Source organism: Colossoma macropomum, unplaced genomic scaffold (assembly GCF_904425465.1).
Source record: "Colossoma macropomum unplaced genomic scaffold, Colossoma_macropomum, whole genome shotgun sequence".
NCBI lineage: Eukaryota > Metazoa > Chordata > Actinopteri > Characiformes > Serrasalmidae > Colossoma > Colossoma macropomum.
In genome coordinates, this window is record NW_023494799.1 from 37752721 (window position 1) to 37775538 (window position 22818).

General features: G+C 44.5%; 1 protein-coding gene across 1 annotated transcript in view; it reads right to left on the reverse strand.

Moving 5' to 3' along the window:
- zfhx3 (zinc finger homeobox 3) overlaps positions 1-13615 on the reverse strand; it is a 177903-nt gene extending 164288 nt beyond the window's left edge. Inside the window, 1 exon segment of the mRNA XM_036586788.1 lies at positions 12086-13615. The gene's annotated coding sequence lies outside the window, so the exon portion shown is untranslated.
- Positions 13616-22818: the final 9203 nt, after the last annotated feature.

A 22818-nucleotide genomic window follows, 5' to 3' on the forward strand; every position in this document is an offset into this window, starting at 1 on the left:
CATACCCTTGAAGTCAATAGTCACCCGAGTCTTTTCCAGAAGTACATCCTTAAAACCTTCTCGAGCCTTCACAGACTGCATCCAGGTCTTTATTAAAATCGAAACAGGCTTGTCTGGGTGGTTTAGGACACAGTCTAACAGTCAGGTGTGAGCAGACTGAGAGACCGTTTTGGGGATGTATTTACAGAAAAGATTTGGATGACAACTGACTTTATTAGCCTTGTAGCTCAAGCGTTAAGTAAAGAAGCAAAATTTGGACACCAAACCTGTCTCGGCTGATTGACTACATCTGGCCTACGTGGAAAATAATGTAAACATGATTTTTTGCCAAACCTCTCCTTTAAAACCGAAAGGGAGCGACCATTTCCTTCTGGTTACTGAGGTTAAAGTTAGAGTTAGGCTTTGAAAACTACATACAGGGTCAGTTTCCGAGACAGTGATTAAGCCTAGTCCTAGACCACATTCAATTCAATAGAGAATGTCTATCCAAAATGCTGTGGGACAATTGTATGAACCTCATGTCCTGAAATAAAAAAAAACCCACAGACCTATGTGTGTGTGTTACCTATAAGAGAGAGGCCCTGAGACAGGAATCAGAGTGCACACCCACACACACATCCACACACAAACAAAGGCTTACCCTGCTAAGCTCTGCTGGGGAAGTTCCAGTCTGGCAGAGACTCTAAATGGACACATACTCTTCCAGTGTGTGCTCCGTGCTGAGGCTGACATGCTTAAACTCCTCTCACTATGATGATTCGACAGGTAAACTTGGCTCCTTGCGCAACACACTTCCACCTACAAGTTTACAGACAAAAATCTGACACCCTGTCATGCAAGCTTTTAAGACTTCAGCCGACTCCTGCCAACTTAATGCCTCAGATGCAGCATTGTACAAATTAGCTTTAGATCCGCGGCGACTTCCAGCAACCGCAGGCGGTTAAGAGCTAGCACTCTTACAAGCCAGGTTCATTACAGGCCTTAGGTTAGAGAGATAGAGTGAGAGAGAAGGAGAGAGGGAGAGAGAGAATATTATCTCACCAATTTGTTCCATTCATGCAACAAAGGCCAGAGAAAAGAGGAAGAGAACAGAGAGAAACAAAAGACTGGCATCTGACAATGTAACCAAGCCATGAATGTTGCATGTGAGTGCCCAGTCCCGTCTTTCACCTCCCTCTGACCTCTCACCCACACACGTTTGCACAAACTTATGCACGCGCACACTCCACTTCTCTTTCTGCTGCTCTTTTGCATACTTGAGGTTTGTCTGTCTGGTCAGACGAAAAAAAATTATGGCTACAAAATTTAGCTCCTCTGAAATGCAGCTCGACGGGTTTGGTTTAGAATAAGCAACATAAAAGGATGGGAGAAAAGGATTAGACACAATATAAACAGGCGATTTAGCCTTCGTCAAGGTGTGTACTGTCAAAACAAGTGGGCCCGTGAAGCTTAGAGGAAGCTGTGGACACAGTAAACAAGAAGCACAGCCGTGCTGCATACTGACCTCCGGCCGGTTCAGTGTGGCCTTTATTGTTAGCTCGGGGTTAAAGGAATAGTTTAGGTCAAAAATGCTAACTTTTAATGCTAACAATGAATGAAGGTGAATTAACATTATGCAAATATGTCACGTTAGCATGTTTGCTAGGTTATGGCTGGGAGGGGGGGTGCTGGTGTGATAAGAGTGTGGGGCAGCCTGGCAGGGAAGGCTGAACAGAGCGAGTGACGTCAGAGTTTGGGGGGTCACCGATCTGTTGTGGCTGTCTGGCTTCAATTGATCCCCAGAGGCATGATCCCTCCCACCAGCCCCCTTCTCCGGCTGCTCTGAGGGGCACACATGGGTTCACCTTTTACCTAAAACCTACATTTTAGTTCCTACATAACATGTTTATTAGTTTTACAGTAATATACAGTATTTACTGAATAGTCTGTCATTTCTAACTGATTAACTGAATAAGCCTGCAGTTTAACAACAATGTGTGCACTGCAGTCCAGCCCTAGGTGTGTGTGTGTGTGTGTGTGTGTGTGTGTGTGTGTGTGTGTCTGTGAACGTGGGCGTACACATCAAACTACTCAACCCGGATGCACACAGCAGATAGCTATCTTATCATTTTAATTCAAGGATCTTAGAATCCCACTTAACAAAAGGAAACAAAAGCTTTTATTTAAGCGAGTGCACACAGACAAACAGCCAGACGCCTCACTATAGACTGAGAAGGTGTAATAACTAGACAGAGGGCCGGGTGATTTAATTGTGGTCCTATATAACACTTAATACCAAGTGTAGTGCACCTGGCAAAAACAGGTTACACCCATGAGGGGGAGGAGGGTGTCCAACAGTGCCAATTAAACACCTCGGCCAATCAGCCGGCCTCTCTCAGGACTCGCCGTGTCCGCGAGCCAATCAGCACTGTCCCTCTCGCGCCTCATTAAACGTGCTTGTGATAGGGAAGGGGCGACGGGGAGAGACGAGGGTCTTTTTAATTATAATGTCTGGGAGGAAGAGAGAACACCGTGAGGTAAACAATCATCGTTACAATCAAGAACAATGCCACCTACGCTGAGGCAGGAGACACAGGCACTGGAGCCATTAAATCTGTACCACTGCTGTTATACTCATTATATTTCCCTAATAAACACCATCCCAGCTTACGTCCTCGCACATAGGTTACTGACAGAGCCGCATCACTTAACGACTGCAACAATGCTGCCATTGGGTTTGGTGATGTCACCGAAAATAATGAAAAGAAAGCAATTCGTGAGGCAACCTTAAAGAAATTAACACACGTTTGAACAAAAAAATGGTCTGTTATTAGAAATTACTGAGGGAAACTGCATGTAATCCAGGTCCAACCATACCTCAAAATACTGGCCTTGATATTTGAAGAGAAACACATAAATACCGCACAAGGAGCAGGACAAATCAATCTTTTTAGGTAGAATTTGAAAGACTGCAATTTTCACATCCCAAGTGCTGCAATTTTGATTATAGCCTCTTTTATCGACACTGTTGTCTTAGGTTTTAAGCCAGTAAATGTAACTAATAACAGTGCAGTGCTCAAGCCTCAAGCCAGAAAAGGTGACTATACCAAAATAACGGGCCTGGACCTTAATTTACAGATTACAATTTAAATTGCAGTTGCAATACCGACCAGAAAAACTGCAAATAGATATTTTCCCTAAATGGTTCAGCCGTCTTAGGCAGCAGCGTGGCTAGACTTTACTTCAAAAGAGTGCAAAAGTATTACCTTTAATCATTTTTTGATTTATAAAAACACACACACCAGCTGAAAAAGATAAAGTAATTACCCACGTAAATGTGTGGAGGAAAAAAAATATATATGTGCACTTGCAATTAATTATATTTTTAATTATCTCACGGTAAAAACTGCAGTCTTTAATTTTGCCTTGTCTAACATTCAACTGCTCTTTGTTTCATTGTCACAGTGTTGCAGAGTGTGCGTTTGTAAAATATGTGTCATATTTGTGTTGAAATGACAGAATCTTGAACAAATAAATGAAACAATAGAGAAAATTTATATTAATATCCTCTTGGACTGTCTTTTATTACCACAGATTTCACGGCTCAGCATGCACGAGGAAAATTAAAACACAAGAACAATTGTATTTATTATAATGCTTGCATTCTCTGTAGAATAGTGCTGTTTGACCGAATGATAAAGTGCGATAAAACAGCACAGGTGAAAATACTTTACTCAGGTGTGTGTTGCGGTGTGTATGTGTGGAGAGAGAGAGAGAGAGAGAGAGAAAGCCCAGAGGAGAGGTGTTGTCAAAGGGAGAGAGAGAGAGAGAGGCTATAGCACTTAGAGGCCATTTTATTGCTTTGCTGTGGTCAAGTGAGGTGCACCGAGCTCAATTCCAGCGGAACAATGGCAAAGAGGACCGCCGAGACAAAAGGGGGCTATCCCTGCCTCTTAACCCCTTCGCTGCCGGCACGCACGCTCGGGCGCGCGACCTAGATTGGTAACGGGTACTCTCGTTCGTCCTCACGCTCACGTGAGTACGCTGCCGCGCTCAGTGGCACACTTCAGAAATCCTGTGTAACGTTTCAGACCGAAGTAATGGATCCCAGAGCCAGGTCTCAGCCAGCTCCTAGGCCTTGCCTCTAGATAGAGCACATCGAGCAGCACTGGATCTGCTGCTTCTCTCCATCTCCTCTCTTTCTCTCCTTCTGTTCCCTCTCTCCGTCCGCTGTGGGGGACCCAGCGCATTTGCAAATGAATCACTTTTTTTTTTTCTGAGGATTTCCCCCCACCCTCCTGAAAAACATGGAAAGTGGGGAAGAGGGGGGAGCAAGCGAGGGAAGGACGGGTGGGGGGGTGCTCCTGCCATCCCTCTTTTCTTTTCTTTCTGCCTTTAATCCTGAGGAGGATAAGCTGTGCTGTACACAGAGAGGAAGTGCCAGGGTCTAACCCATCCCTGCTCGGCATTCCTGCAGCCTCAACAAGCACTCCTTGTCTATTATTCTTCCATTCAGGTAGATGGAGTGCTCTGCTGCAATACAGCAGCCTTCTTTATCAGCCTAAAGGCACTTAATGTTGATATACGTTGAAGTACTAGCGTGGAATATTCAGCAATAGTGCACCTAAATGGTGCTGCTCTTTAATGGAAAAAATACAGTAAATAAACAGTGCAGGCTGCGCGATTAAAAACATAAAGCCTCTCTGTATTAGTGCTATTCTCTCCGATAATGTTTAACTAATCAGATCTAAGCTCCTGGTAAAATAATAATACTTCGCTCAGTTCTGGCTTAGCAAACGCAGTTGCAACAAGGTAAATACGAGCTGCAAAATAATTCAATATCTAAAAGTAATGCAGGCGATGATATTATATCAGTAAAAAAGGGGAAAAGAAGGAGGCCTAGTCAGCAACATACAGACCAAAACATGTACACCTACTACCTTAGCCAGCTTCATGTCCAATAAATAAGTGGCTGGGCTCTCCTATCCACACGGGGCAGTTCTCATGTCAATGCTAACATGGCGTGCTAAGCGTAAAATGTGCTGGAAAAATGACATCTGCTATAAACAAGCGCTGTATTCTGCTCTACACACAAAGCGCTACCTCCTCATGCTAAGTGCAATAGCCTATACAGCCTACATTCTTCCTGTATTAATAAGAAAATTTTAATGGTTAATATTTTTGCTCAGTGGCGCTTCAAGATTGAATTATTCATTTTTTTTAAATGTAAAATTTAGATATTCATTTTCTATATTAATGTTTCACCACATGCCAAAATATACTACAAAAACCGCTGTGGTTTCGATGGCGTTTTAAAATATTTATCCGTATTTATAACTGTAGTAACTGATGTAGGCATTAATTCAGTTTGTTTTAGCAAAGGGCTGTGACTGTAATTGAGAGCACATTCTCCTTTTCAATAACAACCTAGGAATGTGGGGCATGCCTTATGACAAAGTCTACTGTAGTATGTCTGGAGGGACTGTTGGTTTGCGTATGAAAATTGCAAGCTCTTGCATGTGCGCGCAGACACACACACACACACACACACACACACACACACACACACCCACACACGGATTCCCATTCCCTGCATGCAGAATAGCACTGGTTCAGTTACATAATGCCCATTTTCAGTGTTACCGGTAGGGCCGTAGCGTGCCGAATTCAAAAACCAAAAACACATGCTGAAAATGGCGTCCGCGGCGTACAGCGAATGGGAAAGAGAGAGAGGCAGAGAGAGGGAGAGGGAGAGAGAGAGAGGCAGGGCTCAGGTCAAAGTCACAGGCCACAGGGCCCCATGCATTGTCTAGTGTGCTGGGCGCAGGCAGGGAAAGAAGACCCGGGCCACTGGCGTCCATTCTTTATGCATTCTGTCCCTTTGTGATGATAAGCGGCATTGCCGTGGGCCGGGCGCTGGGCTGCTGCGGGCGCACAGCGCAGGCCGGAGGGGAGGAGGGACGCCAGCCGGCACAGCCGGACGTCGCCACTGCCTCCATCGGCCAGCTCGCCGAGAGGCTCGGCCATTACAAAGTACGGCGACGAGGACGCCTGCGTGCTACCGTTTCACCACAATCAGCGGGACGTGATTCATTCAGCTTCACTTTATCAATATTAGCAACAGAGCTAACAGCTACCATCCTGATAGAACTGAATATGTATGCTCAGTTACATGTATATACAACAGTTTTGCGAGTATATACATATATGTACATCAGCTTTGCTACAGGTTTTCAGGTATATATTTTTGACTAGCAACAAATTCTGCCTCTGCTTGTTTTGCCTTTCAAGAATTTTTCGCAGAAGAATCATTTTCACATGCATTAGTGTATGCATGCCTTTGTTCTCTGCATATGTATATATCGCTTACTGTACACATTTTCACTCTGGACCATTTAATAAGTGAGAGTAAATAAAAAATGTGTGCATTAAACGACGCAGCGTGCAGAAATCTCTGCAGCATCACAGCTGAGAGCAAACGCTAACGGTTTAACATTCCCTGACTGAAGGTAAAAGCGGCTTCTTCACCACAGACCTTCAACCTGAATTCACCACATCGTATTTTTTTCTCTTTCTCCTGCTCCCTCGCTCCCCTTTTTCCTTCTCACGCATTTTATGAGGCAGCCTATGCCGTTGAGTGTTTTGGAGATATGACAGATAAAACTCAGCAGCTCATATAGTGTGCGTGTGCGCGTATGCCTTGGCGGAGTTAGGAATTCCTTTTTTTATTGCAAGAATGGGAATCCTTGTGTACTCTTCTGGTTATTCTGGCAAGCGAAGCAAAAAAAGGGCCTTTAATTATAATATATGAGTGAAATTCTGCTGTAATATAGACGTACGGTACACCGAAAAACGCTCACACACGCACCTTCCCTATCGTAAATCTAACCTCCACCACAATGATTCGAAGATTGTTAACATGATAACATATTGTGGAACAGCAAACCACAGAAAGCGCTGCCAACTTCGCTTGGAGATAAAAAAAAAAAAGAGACGGAAAAAAAAGAATGACGACGACAGCAAGGCCGAAAAACAGAAAGGCAGGGAGGAAGAGAGAGGGGGAAAGAGAGAGGATGGAAGAGAAGAAAAAAAAAGGGAGCTGGAAAGTGTACCCAGCTGGATTAAAGCGCCAGTCCTTGCGGTCTGGGCTGTGCTTACACAGGTAGGGCAACACCTGAGTATCTGCGGCCTAAATCTTCCACCATCCCCCCCTTCGCTCCCCCTCCCCTCCTCCATCAACCCGGCCGTTTAATGATGCCACCAACACGTCCGCCATTGTCCTCCAGCTCAGCGCGGCGAGACTGGAAGAACTGGTCCTGACTGCACAGGCTTGCATATTCAAAACCATCATGTGTAATCGGACCCACTGCTCCTGCTAACCTAATTTACACACACACACAGCCCTTCAGCAAATGGAGGTGGCGCTACGCTTTCCTTCCCCGGCCCCTCAGCACGAGTGGATTAATGGGAAACTCATGACAGAGATTGACTTATCCACACACACACACACACACACTGCACGGACATTATTAACGCTGCATAAAACACTCATGTCCAAAATATACAGAAGCAGATCAGAAAATGTACAAAAAAAAATAAATATATGCTCAATATTACTACAACGATTATAATACTGTTATTATCACAAAATCAATTAATTATAAGATTTTATTCTCACTCACTGCATAATAAATCAGTTATAAACCCCATAACAAAACAGCACACATGTCTGCTACTACAGTGAGTAAGCTGAATGGCCTGCCACTGATATCGGCCCAAAGAGGGCTCTCTACCACTGAAGACATGACTGGAGCATTCTCCCCGAGGGTGCCAGCCTCCAGAGAGCAAGAGACATAAAGACAGACAGACAGAAAGAGAGAGAGAGAGAGAGAGGATAGGGAGGGGTGCACAGACACATGCCATCTCCCCCTTTCCTATATTCCTGTGTCCATTCACACACATACATACACTCATACATTCATACACACACACTGCTCAGCGTGCCGCCTCATCACGGCGTCGTCTTCAGTCATACACCCTGCATAACCGGGACAAGAACACTTGGCACTGAATACAAGCAGTGTGTTTTGATAAGAGGCAGAGGTGAGAAACTAAGCCGCAGAAAAGGCCTCAGGTAGATAGAGAGAAGAAAAGAAACGAGGCAGCGCGCACGTCTACCGCCGCTCAAACATAAACATCACTCAAACAGCTGTCTATCGGTGCTGACGTCCCAGAAACATGCTAATATCTGTGCTGGAACAAAACTAAATTGGGCCGTTGTTACACAGTAACTCTGTAGTATTCCTACTACTTTTATTACTATCATTATTGACAATAATAATAATACAAATAATAATAATAATAACAACAATATTCAGTGAATTGAATTTTTTTATTTAATATTTTTATTATTTATTTTTACATTTTTAATGTATTGTTATAATTAGTTAATACTATATAATAACAACAACAATAATAGCAATGATGATAATTAGTACACTGCTTTACAGATCCATTGATAAACCAAAATAAAATTTACATTATCCATTATATGACGCTGTAACTGCAGACGAAGGAGCATCATGTTTCCTTACACACAAAAAAGGCGTATTTAAGTCATGTGAATGAGAAATAAAAATCTCCCTGCATGTCCGCAAAACGCTACATCTACAGCATCCTCTATAAAAGCCATTAGACTGAAGTAGACAGTGTAAAGGAATAAAGGTGTAAAAGGTGAGGAAGGTGTCTCGAGAGCTTCACCCTCCACCTGTCAAGGATCAAGTGAAGTTAATACTTTGCAAAAAACAGCAACACGAGCCCCGCCGCTACCACCCAGGTCCGTGCAACGTGGAGCATTTAAAAGCTTCTCCCCACCATCTTTCAATGGCAGGAGAAAGAAACGAAGGAGAGACAGAAACGAAGAGGGAGGGAGAGCTAGTGACGCCCTCTCAAACCACAAATGCTAACACGGCCACATCTCAGGCTGAGATTTCTTACACCCCACTATAAGCTCACACTCAGGCAGACTGTCTGACTGAACGACAGAATAGAATTAGAAATTCGCTTCGACTGCAGCAGCACAAACTGGGGGGGGTTCTGAATATTTAAATCGTCGCTTGAATATTCATTCGATAAAAAAAATCCAAATGGGAAAACAAATGCTGAAAAAGAGAACGAACACTGGAGACGAAGGCAGTTTCTCCACATAAACGCCGCAGTCATTGTCCGCAAACAGTGTGAACGGTGTGAGATGGGTATCATATCCACAAATGTCTCAGGATGGCAAGAGAGCATGCCTGCTGTCTTTGTTTTGCATTGGTAAAGGATAGAAAAGAGAGAAAGAAAGAGAAAGAGAGCGAGAGAGAGAGAGAGAGAGAGAGAGAGAGAGAGAGAGAGAGAGAGAGAGAGAACAGCACAGCACCTGTAATATGCTATAGATCCTTTTCTGTGTGACGCGTGTAATTATTGCCACCCCTCTACCATGGAGCTCAGACACAAAAATCCTGACTTATCTGTCCTTCTCCTCCCTCCCTCCCTCTCTCTTTCTCTTCTCTTTAAAAAAAAAAAGGAGGAGGCAGTGTAGGGAGGGGGGGGTGAAGAGTGCCATTGCCCACTATGCCCCCTATGAAAACCGTCAAGGAAGAGAAAAAAAAAGACAAATAAAAGAAAAGAGTACACACACCCGGATGTTCCCGCTGTCCGATTTATCTTAACCAGATGTGGCATCTAGCTTGAAATGTTTACAGCAGCGTTCTAGATTGTTCTTTCCCTTTACGTTTAAATTAGCATTACATACTGAAATGCAAAAGAAAATGAATTAAAAAATAAATTAAAAAAAAAAACAACAACAACACTGACTTTTCCCTGCTCTGCTTGGTGTTAGCACTGTCCTCTCATGAGCTCCTCTAGCCGGGACAAGACGGAGAGGATGAAAGGTCTTGGGATTCATGTTTTTCTGACCTCTTCCCTGATTCCTTCGATATGGCCCATGGCTGTTTGACCTTTTCTATCCTCTCTCGCTCTTTCTTTCCCTCTCTGTCTCTCTCTCCCTCTCCTGCTCTGCATGCCTGCCTTCCTCCACAAGCTGTCTTACAAAAAAAACAACACAGCCAGTTTCAAAACTAAGGACTTTTCCACGTTTCATAGCATCTGTTCACCAAACTTTAGCTGCATTTTCCTATCTTCTCTCTCGCTGACCCCAAACAATCTACACCGCCAGGCTCTGAGTGACCCCCACAAGCATACACACTCTCTCTCACACACACACACACACACACACACACACCCACCCCACTGCTTTTCCCCTCTCTCTTTCCCTCGGCTGCTAACGCCAGGGCTTTCCCCTTTCCCTTTCTTTTTTATCTCTCTTACACTCGCTCGGTGACCCCTGCTCCCCTCTTTCTCGCCGTCTGACCCCCAAGCCTCTCAACCTCCCCCTCTCGTCCCCCCTGGCTCTCTGCTCGCAAAAAAAAAGGAGAAAAAAAAAGATTTCCTCGCCCCGTGTCTCTCCGCCGAGGAGAAAGAAAAAAACAACCCACGGCTCCTCTCTTCCTTCCCCTCATCCGTGCGTCCGTCCTCCCTCCCTCGGCCGCCACCGCGCTCTCTGGATCTTCCTCCGTGGCTCCTCTGCTTCGTCCACTACTTCTCCTGCCTACCTACCTGGCTCGGAGGGAACCTGAGCCACATTCTCCTTCACACCAGTGTCGCTTTCCCATCTCACCTATTTTTTTCCACCCCTTTCTCCTGCATCCATACCACACCTGCACTCTCCATTAAGTTTACACCTTCACAACTTATTTCTGCAGACTGGTCCTTTTTCATGCTCCCATCTGCCTCTTTTTTCAGTTAAACTCTACCAAACAGGAAGCAAAGTGACAAAAATTGTGAACTGACTCAAAATTCTCGTCAAATCTGTCTTTTAAACTCAAACAACAGAGGATTTTTCGCCAGCCGTTGCTTTGTGGTCATGATTGGACTGAAATGCATTGATTTGGATCTCGAACACGCTGCTTGTTTTTTTGCCCTGAAACAGCTAAAAGTGCTGCCCGGCTCGTGTTGAAGTTCTCTCCCCCCACCGCGTGCGTGTGGACCGGCTACTGCTGCTCTGCTTTCGGCTTCATGGCATGAAGGAGAGCCGGGGCTCTGGCTTTATACCCAACACCCTCACACACACATACACACACACACACTCACACACACATACACACACACGATCGATTTCTATGTGACTCCGTCTGGGAATCAGCAAAAAAAAAGAAAAAAATCTAAATCGACTTGGGGGAAAAAAGCAAACGGGAGTGAAAAATAGGAAAAAAGCAAAGCAAAGACGGTCCGAGTGACACGGGCGAAAAAGTAGAGAGGAAACTGAAATGCAAAGCAGGGCGGAGGGAGATCGCCGCTAAAAAAGCGACTGGAAAAGTAAAGATGTGGGCGAATGAAAGGACGCTCGGCACGGGAGAAGGTGGCGAAAACACGGGGAGGGGGCGAACGGACCGAGGAGCAGAGCCGGGGGGTTTCTGCGCGGAGAAACGGGACCGCGGTCGACGCTCCCCGCGCAGCGGTCGCTGCCGGAGCCCCAGGCCGGACTGGCGCGCTCCTCTCCCGGCTACCAGCGCTGGCGGCACCCGCTGGCCCTCCGAGAGCTCCACGGACCCGCTTCCTCACGACCAAGCTCCCGACCAAGCGCCTTCCACCACAACACCAAACCCTTTTTGTGCACCGTGAACGCTTCGAAAGACAGAAATGTGCTTTTAAAAGCCTTTTTTGCGGCTAACTGTTCGGAAAAAGGAATCGCTGTCTTTGCCCCCCTTTTCTTCTCTTCCATTGGCGAGAAGAGCGAGGACGAGCCCAGATGTAAACACAGGTAACGACACGAAAAAGGCACTGAATAAAACCCAACTTGCATGAAAACGAGTCGATATCGCCTGCTCTTTCTCACAGTTTGAGAAGACTAGTCAGCCCAAGCAGCGGCGGAGGGGAAAAGGAGGCGAAAAAAAGCCCTTTCGCCCGCTATTGAAACTAAAAAGCAACGTAGCCTCGCCGTAAAGCTAGAAAAAGAGAGCGGAGAGAGAGGGAGAGGGAGAGAGAAAGCAAAGTTGAAACTTACAATTTTTTTGCTGCCGCTTTGAGATCCTCGCTTTTTAATCCAGTATCGAGACGGTTTGGCTAAAGATCCCATCAAGGCAGATCCCTTTTCGGTCAGTTTGCGTTTAGGACGGTAAAAGAAAGATCATTGTTGTTGCGGAGAGTAAAAGGAGAGAGAGAGAGAGAGAGAGAGGGGGAGAAAAAAAAAAACACACACACACCCGAAGTATTAGTCGTTAAAGGCGATATAAAAAATAATTTGGATGCAAAGCGGGCGATGAGTCTCGTGTTAGAGGGAGAGAGGAAGAGGTGAAAGTGAGATCTGATGATTGAAAAGGAAAAAAAAACTCTTTGGAGCTTTATTCCTGCTAATTAGTTTCCTGCAAAAAAAAAATGGCTGTGATTAATTCAGTGCGCATGTGCTTCATTACACAGGCACGACGGGAAGGGCTAATTAGCCACCTTCTGGATCAATAAGATTCAGCAAAGGAGAGAGAGAGAGAGAGGGGGAGAGAGAGAGAGAGAGAGAGAGCGAGGGAGGGAGGGAGAGGAGAGGAGAGGAGAGGAGAGGGAGGGAGGGATGGATGGATGGACGGAGGAAGGGAGAAAGAGGAAAGTAATGATCAGGAATTGAAAATATGGAATTAAGCGCCGGCGCGAAGTGAGAGTTTGATTAGAAGGGGAAAGGCAGAGAAAGTCGGCGGGGAGAGGAGAGCGAGCGGATTTCGGAGGACGATATTTTCTCCGTTCTTCTCTTCTCTTTCTTTCTTTCTTTTAAGTATGTTTATGAGAGTGAGCGTGTTTATGAATTGAAATATCAGAGCTTCGTTCTTTCTCTCTCTCTCTCTCTCCCTCTCTCTCTGACTAACTTTATCAGCTCAGACCGAGTGTGTGAGCCCCGAGTTGGACTCGCACAAGTTTCGCCATACTTTCACACACTTTTACTCACTCTTACGCTTTAATAAAGCTTCTGCGCTCTTTCTCTTTCTCTTTCTGCGCCCTGTATTTTTTTTCTTCTTCTTCTTATCTTAGACTCATTTTGTTGGAAGCGCCTCTACTTAGACTGGAGCGACTAGTCAGATCTGCGGCTTTTATAAACCCAATAACACATTACGATGTTTAGTCTGATCTCTGACCAAGCAGCAGAAAACACAGTGCAGCCTGAACGGACACTTTAATAAAGTAAGAGCAACTTAACTGCATGGATTTGAGGAATAAATAGACCCTCTGTGTGTTAGATGTTCAACTCTTTTGCACTTTTTTTACACGCCGAAACACGAGCGGTGCAAGATTTCACTTGTACAGCCGTGCAGAGAGCATAACACGCGTGCAGCCGTTGACATGATCTCCACTACTATTTTAACCAAGCACGATTAAAATAAAAAGAGGATGCGCTCGGCTGCACTTTTTCCCCCCGAGTTTTGCGCTGTTTTGTGCGCGTTGGGTCTGAATTTGAACTCTCCTCGCTTCACAGTGTTGAAGTGCACTGCACGTATAACACCGTATTATGATATTATAGATCGTTTTATTACATGATAACAGAGCAGTGACATTTTTTTTTCTCTGCGGCACTGGTTAAATATCGCAGGCTTGCAGATGTTAGATATATGCTTACATCTGAGAGACTCTTTTATTCAAATTAAAAAACAAACAAAAAAAAAAATAAGAAAAAGTGCCGTTTGATTTTTTTACAACCTGTCAGGGAGAGAAAGAGATTTGAGGTTTTCAAATCACCAACACTTCGCTGCCCCTCACACTTCAGGAAAGTGTGGCGAGTGGATGGATTTTCACTATGCAAATGCACGAGGAACCTTACGAGGATGTAAACATTATAAATATGTATCCAAACGCGTGTTCGGCGAGAAAAGTATGTTGTACGCAAAGAAAGGGGGGGAAAAAAGAAAATAGAGGCACGCGCGCACACACACGCGCGCGCGCGGACACACCATTAGTGTGAGACAAGAGGAAGAAGAGTGCTTTTGTGAAACCTAAAGGTATAATCGTGTTCAGTGGGGCTGTTGGGTTAAAACCTGTTTCAGGATGAATTTACTGCATAGATTATATTTGAATGCACGCACGTGAGCAGGTTATACAAGAGATCATTCAAGTTTGGATCCTGATTTGCTAAATCGCGATTGGTTAAATTAGAATAAGCAAATTTCACCCTTTTTTTTGGACACTTTTATTTTATTTTATTTATTTATTTATTTATTTATTTATTTTGAATAACGGCTTATAAGTGGTGTCGTAACTTTGTGGCCCGAGCTCAATAGGAGCAGCTGTAGGAGCGACTGAAGGGAGCACCTCTTCTCCTCCACAGGTTTCGCTCCTCAACATCTCGCCTCTCCTTGATGGTCACTTAAAGCGCCTCCTTGCTGAAACCAAAGCGTGTGTTCTGGGCCCGGACCCCTGAGCCCTTTGTCATGATAATACCATTGTGGATTCTCTTTAAAAAGAAACGCACAGTTCCTCTCCCTCAATATGCACACTTTCCCTGCTAACAGCTCCAAGGGGCCCTAATCCCCCCAAACACAGCTAACCGGCTTACCTCCACTCATTACATAACGCTTATTGGAAACAACGAGCACAAATTTTCACAAATATTTTCTCTTACCACTACAGAAAAGAAATATGTGGACATCCTCACGCCGTGTAGCTGTGTGTGTGTGTGTGTGTGTGCATGATGGATTTCTGTGGTATTGTTTTTATTAGTATTGTTGTGTGCAAATGTCATGTGATTGTCTTGCGTTACGCATGCAATTTTATTAAAAACAAAAATCATTAAAAAAAAATCAGTGCATGTTTTTTTCTCAGCTTGCATGAATGATATATTAATAAGCAATTTATAACGACAGTTCAACTGCCCTTGCGTGTCCATACGGTTACAAACAAAAGCACTGAATAAAAGGTTTGTGAGAAGCACAATAATATGTATCCATTCGCAAAGCATGTCGTTAAATTCTTATTGTTATTTATGATCATTATTATTATATTAAATATTATATTATATTTATTTCTTTTGCTGTACATTTGTGCAGAACAGTGTCCGTCTTCGTTTGGGTCCTGCCATGGCATGAAGGGACAGCAGTCTCGTGTTGCAAAGAAACACAAAGAAACGCATCTCCATATGCATGATGGACTTTTTCAGCTTTTTTTTCAGGCATGCACGTGCTTGACTATGACCACAAAAAAGGGTGGTGAGGGAGGAGGAGGAGGAGGTGGTGGTGGTGGTGGTGGGGGGGTCCGGAGCCATAATACAAACAATGACAATATACCACAACAGCCTGACCCCCCAAAAGAGTAGCCCAGAGCTCGCACAGTGGCACGAGCTGATGTGTGTGTGATTACAGCGCATGCATTTTACTGCAACACCGTATTCGGTTCTGCGCACCGCGCCGCTTTGGTTCATATTTACGCGAAATAATAGACTTTACATACATTAGCATGGGCCATCTGTCATCCGCGAGCGTGCAGACCGGTAACGGTGCGCTATGAGGAGATATTAAGGGGGGAAAAAGACAGGGATAAAAAAAAAAGGAGGAAAAAACGTGAAGTGACGGACGGCAACGTGCGAGGCGCGCGGAGATGCTCGCATAGAGGCCGGGGAGAGAGAGAGGCAGACGGGGGGGAAAGTCCGGAACGAGCGCTGTGCTGCTCTCCTGGGAAAACGGAGGGGTGGGAGAGAGAGAGGGGAAGAGAAAGAGAGAGGGAGAGATTGTAAAAATGAATGAATAGAAAATAGAGTGCGAGAGGAGAGAGGAGAGAATGACCGGTGAGATAATAAAGAGAGGCCGGTGTGGTCGCTGAGGCTTTCGGGAGGGGAGAAGCGCAGCTCTGGTGGGAGATTTGTTGGATCTAACCGGGGTAAACGTGGCCGAGGTTGGCCAGACCTACCGTGGCCTGACAGGGACACACGACACTTTCTGTGAAAACAGAGGAGGTAGCAGAAAAATACTGTGCTATCGGAATGTGTAGGCTACATGCTAGGCTAGCCCAGCAGTGTGTGGGAGCTGAGGGCCTACTGTCTCAGTTCAGTTCAATTCAGCTGTGTAGTTACTGTACATATACAGAGGTACTATATAAACACATACATTGTACTATAAACACCAGCACACAGATTTTAGCAGCACTTTGGGTTAATATGTGGCACAAAAGAAGGCTATTTTATTAGCCATAGTAGTAAAGCACAGGCAAAAACACATAAACGGGTCTAGACAAACAACTAAACCGATCCTCTCATTCACTCTGAGTGACACCAAGTGTGGATCTCCTTATATTTCCCTAGATTTAGGACACAAGTCTGACACACAAGAGTCAACCAGCAACATAGATGTTAGCAACACTTCAGCTTATGGGAATGTGTGAGACTTTAGCCCTCCCAGCAAAGCACAGGCTAAACCAAAAAAACCCAATCTAGTCTCAGAAGCTTCTATGCTGAGCAAATCATCAAATCAGATTCACTCATTCACTCACTTCGAGTGATACAAAGCGACCCCTGTGTGGAGCTTTTTTACTCCTTTAGACTCAACAGACAAAATAAATAGGTACACACACAAAGCAATGAGATCAGGGGTTTGTCAGTGTTGGAAGCAATGCCGTGCGTATGTGTGCGTGTGTGTGTCTTTAACCTCGTGCACCGCGCGTGCCATCCTTGAATAATAAAGCCCCAAAAGCGACCGGTGAGGAAATGAGAACGGGTGAAAGCATTTTAAAGATAAAAAGCAGCTGTTTGCCAATAGTCTAGTAACTTTATTAAAGCACGATGAGCGTTTTAGGTGGAAGGATTTAGGGGGGCTTTATGGCGCTGCGTTGATACAGGAGGCACGCAAGTCCACGTTGGCATTGCTCAAAAAACAATTTTAGTGGCAATGTATTTTTTCTGTTTATTATTTTTTTTCCCTTCTTTTTTTTATTATTTTGAAACCAGAGGATGGTGCTGAAGTTTTATAGCATCTGATTAGCATCTCATCTACATGGGTGGACAAACGAGGCATAAGATGCAGGTTAAGAAGAGCGGGGCTGATCAGGAACAGGCCTGTCTGAGCTGGGCGACAGTGTTAATGCTGATGGGCTCTGAAGGCTCGCGTCAAGGCAGCAGGGCTGCAGTGTCCGGCCGTGGGCCCGGGGCTGGCTGGGGCAGGACGGGCTCCCAGGTGCAATGGCAGCGCCCTCTTATGTTCACTCCGGCCAAGGGCTGCTCTCTGCCCCGGGGGGGCCGCTGCCTGCATGATGAGCTGTACCTCTCACAAACCTCTCCACCACTCGCACGCATACAGACGTGCAGCTAAGCTCTCCACAACTTCGCGTCTTTCCCAAATCAGGGCTTTGTCCGCGAACAAGGCGAGTAGCAGGCGTGCAGCGTTCAGGGCGACTGCTCGCTCCTCGGAGAAGTTTTCAGACCTCTTTCAGGCCAGCGTGCAACAACTAATGAGCGTCCAAAAATAAAGATAATCAATCATTCGTTATGCGTAACAGCAGATCCAGAAGTGGAAATCTCTAGAACCGAGGCGCTTTTCAGATCTGCGCACCTGGATTTGCTCTCCAAAGGTGCATTTAGCGCAACGTGAGATTTTCCAGGCTGCAGATGGGAGGAAAAAGCCGTGCCAAATACGGGCTCCCATCGCAAACTTTCATCTGCACGGAATTTGAACACGATTCCGGCTGCTAGAACCCGGTACTGCTCAGAAACAAAGTGCGCATGTTTCGTGAAATGTTTTAAGGAAAGAAATCAGCAGCCTAATTTGATAATCAGGAGCAAATTGGCAGATTTCGTCCTAAAAAAAAGGAAATACAGTACATTTTCACACTGACAGCTTTTTTTTCCACCATCTTTTATTTGAGATGTTGCAAAAGGCTGCAAGAAAAAAGTGCTGCTGGTTTAAAACGTGCTCGAACTGAATGGTGCGTCTTTAGAAGTGCTGCGCCTTTTTTTATAAGTCACAGAGAAATATCTGCACACAAAAACACGTTTTCTGGACTGTCCTGCTTTATTAGTATTTAATCCACACATCTGAAACACCTGCATTCGCTCTTTAACGCGCTGCTCTCTGTATTTTGTGTTGATGAAGGTGCTGCTGTACCCTGAGCTTTTAGGATGTTTACAAATATTGTGCGTAATTCTAAAGACGTGCAGTGGAAACAAAAATGCTGCCTCACGTGAAAGCTGCAAATTGAACTAATTATGCAAATGTTTTGCTTAAATCATATCATAGGTGTGGTAATATATTAGGAATTGTTTTAATTAATCTCTAATAATGTCCACTGATTTTGCTGATGATGATGCTGTTTCATGTCATTGACTTATTTTCTTATTGCCACTTTGTTTTTTATTTATTTTTTACATATTAATAATGAAATGCACCTGCTGTGATGTTTGCATCTTTTCATAAATAAACTGTTGCCCACGAATTCACTTTTGTTGACTCGCTAATTAACTTTAATTAACTAATTAATTAGTTTTAAATACTGCTTTGGGAGACTCCTTCCTCTTGTGCATCTTCAAGGTGACTCAAAGTGAAACGCAGTCCACAATATTTTGTTCACGAATAATTGCTGGTTAATTAAAACCTAACGAGGAGAAGTTTGTTCCCAACTCGTTGCGCACAGTTTTACGCGCCAATTAATTATGCAAATACGCTTGTTTGCATGCAATTAAAGTCGCAATTAAAATGGAAACCGTCTTTCCTGATTCAAGCTGTTATTCTGATCTTATTAAGGGGTAAATATTTTATTCAGAGCGATTTTGATTCGAAATAAAAGACACGGAGGATCACCATAACGCACGGGCCGCAAATCTGAAAGAGGAAACAGCAGCTCTTCGAATGGACAGTCAGGGTGATCTGCGAGTTACATATTCCTGGAATTGTTTTATATTTATATATATTTCACGATTGTCCCTCCAACCAGGCTGAATATTAGGATTTTTCTTTGCCTGCTTGTAAAAGAGGATTTCAAAATTATGATGAAAACGAAGGATATTTTATGTTATATAGGCACGCGAGCCTGCCAAGCTGTCAGTTCAGTGTGTGTGTGTGTGTGTGTGTGTGTGTGTGTGACCTTCCTGCTCTGTGCACTTGAGCCTGTAGCTCTGTGTATTATTGCCATGTCATTCAGCTCTATTACATCCGCGCGCCATTCTATAACTGCTTTATGAATCCTCCTAAAAAAGAAAAATAAAAACATTCACGCTGAATATTCTGCGCGTCTCCAAAGGCGAACGCGAACAGCAGCGCGGATCAGAAGAGCAGCCTGAACTAAATAAAACGGATTTTATTCAACCTGTGCGCAGGAAAGCCTGCAGAAGAGGGGAAACCAGAGAGAGGAGAGCAGCCTGGAGCGAGCCTTAGTCCACGGCACGCTGCACTCTGAGTGTGTGTGTGTGTGTGTGTGTGTGTGTGTGTGCGCGCGCGGTCCAGCTCTCTTCAGGTAAGATAAGAACACAAAGGGACAGAATTTAAACTCCCTCGTGTAAAAGCGTGTAATAAAGGCGCGCGCGGCTGTTGTTTAAACTCTGCTGCAGATGCACACAGCGCCCCGCTCAACACCGACGCGAGCACAGAGCGCGCGCTCCAGAAAATAAAACAGCAGCAGGATAAAGTCGAAATGAAGCGTCCAGACCCGCAGCACCACACCCAGCCGCGCCAAGAGCACCTCGGAGGAGTGTGTCCGTCCAGAGGCAGCCCTGAAACACAAACACACACACACACATACACACCACAAGCGCGCGCAGGAGAGACGCTGTGGGTGTACCTGTCCCACGCGCTCGGCATCGGAGCAGGGTGCGATTAGTTTTAGGCGCTTTTGGGATTTTTTTTTTTTGTGTCCCGTCCTGGACGGAGTGCTGCAGGTGAGGGGGACACCCACACAAGCGCGCGCGCAATTTACACCTGCAGGAAAGACCACTGCTAATCTGAACTGTTTACAGATTAAAAGGACTGATATGCACACAGTGATAAACATAGGAATAATAGATATTTCAGTCTGTACGTTTTGCTAAAATCCTGGATTTTAATTCAGATCAGCAGCGGAAATTTTAACGAAATAAAACAGAGTAAAAACCGGTTTAATAGTATATATAATATATTATATATGGTATATAAAATCACCCTCGTCATGGTCTTTCAGAATCTTCTTCTACATCTCTATTCAATCACTTCATGTGATTCAACATCTCCTACAGTCCTCATTCAATCTACCTAAATGCATTCAAATAAGTGTATTAATAAAACTAATAAAAAAATAAATCAATTTATTTGTGAGCAACAGATAAAGACAAGAATTAAAACAGAAAAACAAATGCACTCTTTAGCACAGCGTTAGAGCTCTGTAAGAACACCTCACGCGCTAAAAACTCCAATTTATGCAAATTTTAAAACTCACTCGTTAATATATCGAAGTTAGTGCAAATTATTTGCTCTCAGAAATCGATAATTATGCATTAATTAAGGTCAATAATTAATTATGATAATAGTATGAATCACATTTAATTAAGATCTATAAAATATATGAAAAAGCATTTCCATAAAAATTTATTATTTCAGAGTAATATTTTGCAACATTAATTAAATTAATTAATTAATTGGATAATATCTAAACAAATTATGTAAGCATGGAAATGGCCAAAAACATTCTAATAACTATTAATATTATGATAAAGCTGCTTTAAATGCATTTTCTGCATGGAGATGTTTACATATGCAAAAATATTTAAGTATGTTTTAATTATGAACAGGAGATTATCAACACACATTGGTGTTTACTAATTTTAAATTAATAGCACCAATAAGAAAAACTGGTAAATAATGTTTTGATGTTAGAGAGCAAATTTAAATCAATTGTTTCCTAATTTTAAAAGAACAAAAGAAGAGCTTGGCTTTGATCACAGCACTAAAATATGATGTTAATGTCAGTCATCAGTAACTGACATTATCAGTAATGTGAAGTGAGCCTTACTCAGTGTTATGGTGGTCAGAAGAGTGGACACTGAGTGTAAACCTGCTGTGTCACTCACTGGCCTGCACTGTGCCCGAACACAGCACCAAGAGCAGAAACATCTGTGCGGGGGTGAGCAGCCTATTCCCACTTCTGTTCCACACCGACCGGCTCGTGCGGCCAGAGCTCAGGCCCCTGTCCTGTGGGTGACGTAGCCGTGGCGTAATTACTGAGGACTGTGGCGGCTGGAGCTGAGTTACGGGACGCTTAACCTTGACCTCTGAGGCTCCAAAGCAGGTGGGCTGAGCGTCCTAGCCCCCCGCCATGTGGCCCGTCGCCCCCGCGGAGGCCGGAAGAGGCTGGCCTGAGGCCTGGCTTGCCTATAAAAGCAGGCCGTTAGAGAGGCCGTTCTCCAGCAAAGTGTGAGCTTGTTACACCAATTAACAGGATAGGTGTTTACCCTGCTACTATATAAACCCCGCAGGGGGTGCATGTGAAGGAGCCACAAAAAAAGCCACCAAACAAGAGGGCTGTGTGTGTCCCCGACCCTGTACACACCCGTACACTCGCGCACACACAGTCCAGCATCAAACAACCGGAACGGCTTCTGCTGGAGGTAATTCAGGTTTACAGAATGACCAGGTTAAACCAGACCACAGCTTTGCATACACATTAATGCTTTATTACCAAAGAAGTGTTCCTAAAATGTAGTTAGGAAAAAAGCAGCAAGAAAAATGTCAACATTTTTGGTTTCAGTCAGCCGCTGTCTCAGCAAATTGCTCTTCGATTTGTGCATATTCAAGGCTACTAAAACATAATCAATACAAGTAACTGACCACTAATAAATAATAGCATCACATCTGAGCACAATTCCCCTATAAAAGCCAGGCCAGTGCTGAAGAGACAGCACCTGATGGGGTCGAAAGGGAGAGTGGCTTTTAACCACCAGCCCACAGCTCAACCCCGAAAAAAGGGCACGAATTAGAACGAATCCAAACAAGCAATTGGGGTGCTCAAAAGCAGACACATAATGCATATAAATATGAAAAAGGTGTGGTAATCTGTGATTTGTGCATTTTGGTGCACAGAACGCTGTCCGATATGCGCAAATGCATTTTCAGGAAAAAAAATATGTAAAGAAAAAAGGGGGCAAGACCAAGAGAGAGAGGGACAGAGAGAGAGGGAGAGAGAGAGAGATTTGCTTTCCGCCGTATCTGTTTAGAATTGTAAATGCAGCGTATAGGCGCTGCTGTCCAATTACATATATCTTTCATGTATGAAATCATGCATGGCTCTTTTTTTCCGCGAGGCCAAAGAGGGCTGGCACAAAGGGAGCGACCCCGGCTGCAGCACAAAGTGCATCCCACATGCAGAGCAGGGCCTGGTGCCGGAGCCCAGGGCTACGAGCACTATTCCATTAGCACTCCCGGACGGAGCGAGGGAGGGAGGGATGGAGGGAGAGAGAGAGAGGGAGGGAGGGCAGAAAGGGAAAGGGGAGGGGAGAGGGACGACTCGTCCTCCTGACGGGGGCGTTCACTGACCATGACTCCTGGAGCATTATCTCTGGCCTATTGTATGCCGTCCCCTGCTTCAGGCCCAGCCTTTACTGCAAAAAACTTTCAGCTCTTTGCTGACCATGCCCTTAATTAGCAGTGAAGCATACCATTTTAGGTTAATGCTTCCCAAGGCTTTATTTTCTATGCAAAGCAGCAAAAAAAATAAAAAATAAATAAATAAAAAATAACAAATTCAGCCCTTATGGATGCGCGCTTAAGCTCAGAACCCGGCCTGTAATGTTATTTATTTATTTGCTTTCTCCTTCCC